This window comes from Limulus polyphemus, unplaced genomic scaffold (genome assembly GCF_000517525.1).
Source record: "Limulus polyphemus unplaced genomic scaffold, Limulus_polyphemus-2.1.2 Scaffold24, whole genome shotgun sequence".
Lineage (NCBI taxonomy): Eukaryota > Metazoa > Arthropoda > Merostomata > Xiphosura > Limulidae > Limulus > Limulus polyphemus.
This window is the reverse complement of record NW_013665634.1, coordinates 634,414-641,876: the sequence shown is the minus strand read 5'-3', so window position 1 is coordinate 641,876 and position 7,463 is coordinate 634,414.

Genomic DNA, 7,463 nt, shown 5'->3' with positions numbered 1-7,463 from the left:
AGTAACAGTTGGACATATTAACTTGACTTGTTGTTTAATTCCGATATACTAACTTGTTAAGTTGTTCAATCATAGGATGAACCTGTAACCTTGTCTAGTCACAGTTGGCCATATTAACTTGACTTATTGTTTACCTTCCTTATGTAAATTGTTAACTTATTTAAACACTAACCTTATAGTTGGGTTACCCTGTAATTTAATTTAATCAGAGTTAGGCATATTAAACTGATTTATTAGCTAATGTATTTATGCTAATTTGCAAGCTTAATTAATCGGGGATAGGGGATTTATAATCATGTTCAGAGCCATAAATGTATGACTCTGTTCATGTTAATCTTAACCTTGATCTGAAGACGAAAGGCGGAAGACTTTCGAAACGTCGTCCTCTACAATAGGCAGTTGCCGTCCATTCTAGAAAGTTTTATCATACTTTAACTTGTTTGATCACAGTTGCACATATTAAGTAAGTTTTTGCTTAATCCCCAAAATTAAGGATCAGTTATGCTAAACTGTTATTTATTTAGATGGATTAGAGTTAGTCTCAATAACCAATAACCTTGTTTAATCACAGTTGAACATAAATCAGTTAGTTGTTTAATCTCAAATATTACGATTAACCAGCTATCCTACTTCTACTTCAGAATTATGATCAGCTAAGTTAACGTTGATTAAACATTTTTTTTATTATGGTTCGCGCTGTTATTCTAATCCTTTCTGATTATGATCAACCATGTTAACTTTGATTAAACATTTTTTTATTATGGTTCGTGCTGATATTCTTATCCTTTCTGATTATGATAAGCCATGTTAACTTTGATTAAACCTTTTTTTTAATTATGGTTCGTGCTGATATTCTAATCTTTTCTGATTATGATCAGTTATTTTAACTTTGATTAAACCTTTGTTTTACTATTGTTCATGCTGATATTCTAATCTTGTCAAATTTCATATAGTTAGTTATATTAAATTAAAAGCTCAGCAAAGTTCCTCTTTGCAATTACCTTAAATAAATTTTACTACTTTCTTTCGTAAGTAAAACTTTTAAGTAATTACTAAGTACAACACAACACTTTTACTGGCTTTAAGCGAAGAAACGTTTTTTCTCCTCAGGCCTCAAAAGTCAGTTATTGTATACTTTTATTTAAATGTCTAGGGTAATAAGATGTGTCATTTAGCCTTCAGGTTATAGGTTAACATGGCTAACAATAATCACAATGATTACACAAGTGGCTAACATCTGCGACAGTAGCCAGCAGGTACTAATTCAACAAAACAATTGCATAAAGAAGAGTATTGATTTAATAATTCACAAGCCAATCGCTTTCCTTAACTCATGTGACACATTTGTTAAGAAGTTTTAAAAACGAAACAGACGCTGTGATTAAAAACTCGACTTACTTGGGGGAAGGTTTAGACAGAGAAAAATACATTTGTTAATTGGCTACATCTGGCAAGGAGGTTTTTGGACGAGGTTTCGAAGTGCTAGCGCAAATCCTCACCTGATGAAGACTTTTACTAGCAGTTCCAAACGTCTTCCGAAAACTTCTTTGACGTATGAGGTCCGTTAACAAGGCCTTTCTTGTAGGAGTTGCCAAGTTACTAGCTTTAATCCTTGCTCTGATGGACTCTGATAATAGGATCATGAAAAGCTTACTTTTACACTGATGTTTGGCAAGCATTAATGTATCTCAAGCAAAGACTAAAGTAATATTACTACATCATCATCATCATATTCTTCTTCATTAGATTATAAAAGAGAAGAGGCCGTCACGTTTCATCTCAATTTGAACTAATATTAAAACAATATGTTGGCGCTAGGCGTAACACAAGTTTGAAATGCTCCAACTTATCAAACGTATTAAACTTAATGCTTTATTCATTAAGAACATTCTTCCCCAAGGTCTTCAACGCACTCATCAGAATCCCTACGGAAATTAAACAAAGTTATGAATATTTCATTATAAACAGTATGCTTGCAGATATTTTACGTGATAGCTTGTAAAATGGTCAATTGAAGTTTGAATATTTTTGCGGCAAGAAAAATATTTCAATATGTACTTAGTTTCACTAATACTGTATAAGTCCTGCAAGAAATGCACTAATTTTCCCGTACTGTTGAAATTCTTTTTGAGATACTCTAATTCTACCGTACTGTAGAAATCCTTCAAAAAAGGGGACCAATTTTCCTATATTGTACAAATCCTTCAATAAATGCTCTATTTCTCCGATACTATAGAAATTCTTCAAAAAAGGGGCCTAATCTTCCTATATTGTACAAATCCTTCAAGAAATGCTCTATTTCTCCGATACTGTAGAAATTCTTCAAAAAAGGGGCCTAATCTTCCTATATTGTACAAATCCTTCAAGAAATGCTCTATTTCTCCGATACTGTAGAAATTCTTCAAAAAAGGGGCCTAATCTTTCTATATTGTACAAATCCTTCAAGAAATGTTCTATTTCTTCGGTACTGTAAAAATCCTTGATGAGGTACTCTAAACCTTACGATAAATGCATATCTACAGGGTTGCTAACTAAAATATTTTATATAAACAATTGTAGACTTTTTTTAGAATAGTCTACATCACAGTTTTCTATATTGCATCCTAAGAGAAAATTTATCATATTTCAGACCTTCAACTGTTAACAGTTAATAACTCTACTTAAGAGAATGTATATTAAAAAACAGACGTATTAGCCCAAAGTAGTTTCAAGCATTGTTGTATTATTTTAATTATTGTTTGTTACAAAACTTGAAGCTAATTATTTTACACTTTCAGAACAAAGTTTGATATATCTTAAAAACGGAAGATGAAACTCCCACTTAAATACTATTTGCGAGGAAAATATAACAGCTGTATCACACTTTGTTCTCCGGTTGGTCAGGGGTTAGTTTACCGAATTACAACGCAAAACTCCGGGGTTCGATTTTCCCGCGGTGGACAGAGTGGAAACATCTCATTTGTGCAGAGAAAACAACCGCAAGGACTATCATACTTTATTGTTGTTTCAGCTGAAACACTGTTTAGTACTTTAATCTTGATAACCAGTCGTAAAGTTTTTAAGTTGTTGAAACAGAAAAGAGAATATTATATACATATTTAATTATCAATATCTTGAAATAGTTTCAATAAAAATAAATAATAATTTAGTTACTTTATAAACCAACAAATTTAAAATAGGACTGGATATATTTTAAACACTTTCAGTTGTGCTATATTTACTAAATGCAGTTTTTATGTTGCAGTTAAATATAACATACTAGACTAAATCAAATGACCTGGTGTTGTAGCCATTTACTCTTAAACGTTATTTCAAGCATTGACAAAATTGAATAATGATGTTTTGTATTTTGCTATAATACTCGTGAAATTATTTAAATGTGTTGCCCATAGATTCATGACGTTTTCTATTATTACTAAGAGCATATTTCATCACCTAAAACAGTTGTACAGAGGATGAAGAAAAGCTTGCTTCATTTCTTCCTTTACATGTCTTGTTAGAACCGTGTGGAAGACGGGTCCACCTAAATAGAACGTGCACTACATGCATTTGTGTTCTAAATCACACAGTAGATGTCGTAATTGAATTGGAGTTGCTATCCATACATAAAAGTCTGCCGGATCTTTCAACTTATTTCCACGAGATTGGTATGTTAAGGCCGAGAGTAAGAGATGATTTGGTTTGTAGAATCAGCATAACTAAATTTATTTTCCAAGACACCGCGGGACTTGTACCTGTGAAAGTAGTTGTCACGCTGAAAAAAAATACTGGGGTAAATACTGAATAACCGCCTTCAAGTCTTGAAGCGTTCAATTGTAAGTGTAAGACTTTGCTGTATTAAAGCTTTAAAACTGTTTTTTATACAATTTCGGTTTGAATCTGTTTAAATATCAGTGGTTTAGCTCCTCTTCTCATTTTCAGTTAGTAGCACCATGAACATTTCGAAGCAAAATAGAAAGTTAAGTTGTCAAATTTCCCCAGTTCTCCACATCCACATGCTGACATAGCCCTCCCCCTCCCCGTTCGTACATTGCCTCCGGGGCCCGTCAAATGCAGGTGTTGTGTGAACGCTACCTTATTTTCCTCCCGATTTGTGTACGTTTCACTTCCTGTTAAAACATCCACCTACTGTACACATACGTCTCTGATAGCCGCTTCTCACAAAATACCTGCTGGGGTAATGCCTACAGAAGCATCATAATCTTACTTTCTAATCAAACAGTATTTTTTTTTCAGAGCGAAAATAATGGACCCGTCTTCAATAGTATACCTTCCCTGTGCTCTTTGCGCCATCTTGCGTTGAAGCTTATAGGAAGAAACTTGTAAGCAATCGAGACAGCTTCAGCTGACGCCGTGTCAGTTGAATGATTACTCCTATTATTGGCCTTTCACGCTTTCGTATAGCCATAGAGCTTCCCGTTCAATTTTAATATCTTGTAGTATCTGCTGTTACTTGGCATGGCTTCTTCTGAAAGCAAAATACTTCAGTCATAACTGAATGAAAAAATTAGTGGAGACGACTGAAAAGATGAGGGGTTTTGTTGAACACAAGAAACTGATTAAGAATTTGATTCGTCCACACACGCCCTCAAGCGGCTGTCAACAACCTTGAAATGAAATTGAAGCGGTACCAACGTAACTACGAATAATAAGGAAGATTTTGTGTGTGTGTGTGTTTGTGTGAAACACATGTTAACTAGCTTTTAAAATGTCGTAGATATTAAACAATACAAAATGAGAGCCGTTTCATTTGTGTGTCTTAACTAAATTATACCTTAAGGTACTGCCAATTTCGTTTCTCGATTTTTCTTTTGTTTTAACATATAGCAGGCACGAAACAAATGACTCCCTAAAGTTTCCCAATATTACTTTTGAGAGTTTTATTTCTAAAGCCTTATGTCAATTTATCATAATTTTTCACATTCAGTTGTTGTTTTTTCTGTTTGCCCCCAAAATGGCCATTTTTTGTTGAAAACGTCTTCCTTATAGGTATACAGTATTTAAAAACCTGGCCTTTCAGTTTTTTCACAGTATCATGTGCTACTTTATTCACAACCAAGCTTATAATGCTTTTTTATCACAAACAATAATTGTTTTACATTGCTATGAATGTTGACTGCAATAGCAAAGTCCAAACTACAATAATTCCAAGACGAATCCCGTTCTCACTGAAGAAAAATAACCTCTCTACTGTGATGCTGGGAAGACCGATGTGGGAGGAGAATCTCACCTGTGTACATTTGATTTATCAGCTTTATCCTTACAGGTGTTTTCAGGTGTTCGGCCATAATTTTACACATAGTTTCCTGGAAGAACTTTTTTCACATGTTAAATAGTATGTTATTTCGGCTGCTAAAAATAAGCAACATAACCCCAAGTGTTATTACAGTACTAAAATGTATGGGTTTCTTAGAATTATTTTTTTCCCAAAATTGTGTAACAAAATCTAAATTCATCTCCGTCCCACATCGCACTCCCATGCACAAAAGAACCAGCTTTTAGCTTAACCTGAGATTTTAGTTTTTTCCTGTGGTCGAATAGTGATTTCATTTCGCTGATTCGATGAAAGGATGGATGAGTGAATAACAATAGAAGCTTGGCATCATTGATTTTTGTGTGTGTGTGTGGTATATATATATGTCAGCATGCAATCCAGGCGGTGTTTAGACGTTATTTCTAGTTCCGTGCGTTTTGTTCAACTACTATAAATTGATTTCGTATCTCAACATATATTTTATCTCTTTTGTTCATGACCCCGACATTTATCAAAACAAGTTTTTTTCTGGCATTTAAATGCAATAAATAAGTAAGTAATAACAAAGAAAAAATTATAACGTTAAATGCATTTCACAGAAATATGAAAGTTCCCATAATTTCATCTTGCCCCCCCAGTGGCACAGCGGTATGTCTGCGGACTTACACCACTAGAAACCGGGTTTCGATAGTCGTGGTGGGCAGAGCACAGATAGCCCTTTGTGAGCTTTGTGCTTAATTGCAAACAAACAATCAAACAATTTCATCTTCAGACACTAGTTTTTGCTTTACATTTAAATTAACTAATGATCATTTTATTGGAGTAAATATGCCTTTTCCCTTTGTTTAAAAAACATACAAATTAAATAATGTTAATTTTCATAAAACACGTCTCTAAAACTCATGAAACTTCCATGTAGTTTCCAAACTGCACGTTTCTCATGTGCAGGAATCCTCCATGCTTCTGTTTTCGCAGATGGACATCAGCCCAAACAATGGTTCTTGTAGTGCTATTTTGGGTGAAGAACAATGGGCTGCAATCTTGTGGGACAATGTCTTTCACTACTTAGTACTCAATTCAGATGGACCAATCAGAGTTTGACGGCCATGTAATTTAAGTATCATAGTATGAACCAATTATAGCTGGCTTGGACTAAGTCCACTATAAACAGTTAAGGGAGTCGTGGATGCCTTTTTATCTTGAACAATACACCATGCATTAATGAAATTCCATTTTAAAGAACCACACCTCTTTCAGCACGTTGCCATAATGCACGCTATGTCCAGCAGTAATTATAAAGAAATGTCGTCCAAAATCTACTTTGATAAGCTTAAGACACTGGCTTGAATTCAAATATACCATTTTGTGATGTCACTTTAGGAACAAAAAGGACAGGCCTCAAATTCCCATTACATTTAAGGCTCCTCGCAAAAGAAACGTTTGTTTGTTTCACTACCTGCGTACCAATGGTTGGTGGTAGTTGTTAATAACAAGTTGTAGATTGTGATTGACTCCAAAGATGGCCAGCTACAATTCTTATTAGAGTGGGTATCAGTGGCGAACTTCCTATATCTCTGTGTGCTGTTTCCATTAATTTTGGCATGAGGTATCGCTTCTTAAGCTTGGTTTACAAGAAGATGAGCTTTTTATTTAAAAAATTCCCCAAAATAAGACGTTTTCTTGTCGCAAAATTTTGTGAAATATTTGTACTGCTGATCGAATAACTTTATGTAAATGTTATGTGCGAAACTTAGTATTATATCAGATGGTATCTTAATTAACACACACTATGAAAGTCTGCATTACGTAGAGTAATAGGAAAACAGCTCTTAAAATTTTAATTTCGATGAGCTTTAGTTTGAAGTTATGATTCTTAATTCTTTAATTACACATTTATAATTAACATTTTTATATGTATAAATGCTTACTAAATCATAAGAAGGGGCAATCATCCAAGTAATGTAGTCACTTATATAAGCTATTTTTATTTGAAAGGAAGAGTCTTGCTGTATAATGATAAACCATTTATATTAAACCTTAACTAAATATAACCCTAATTGCAAGTCTAATTTAATGTATTATGCCATAATTCGATTGTTAATTTTCAAGCATAGATTATTTACATAGTACTTATAATTACTAAAATTTTGTTTATATAAAACAATAAGTAAAAATAGATATGCCTTGTACCATATATGTATCACCCAGG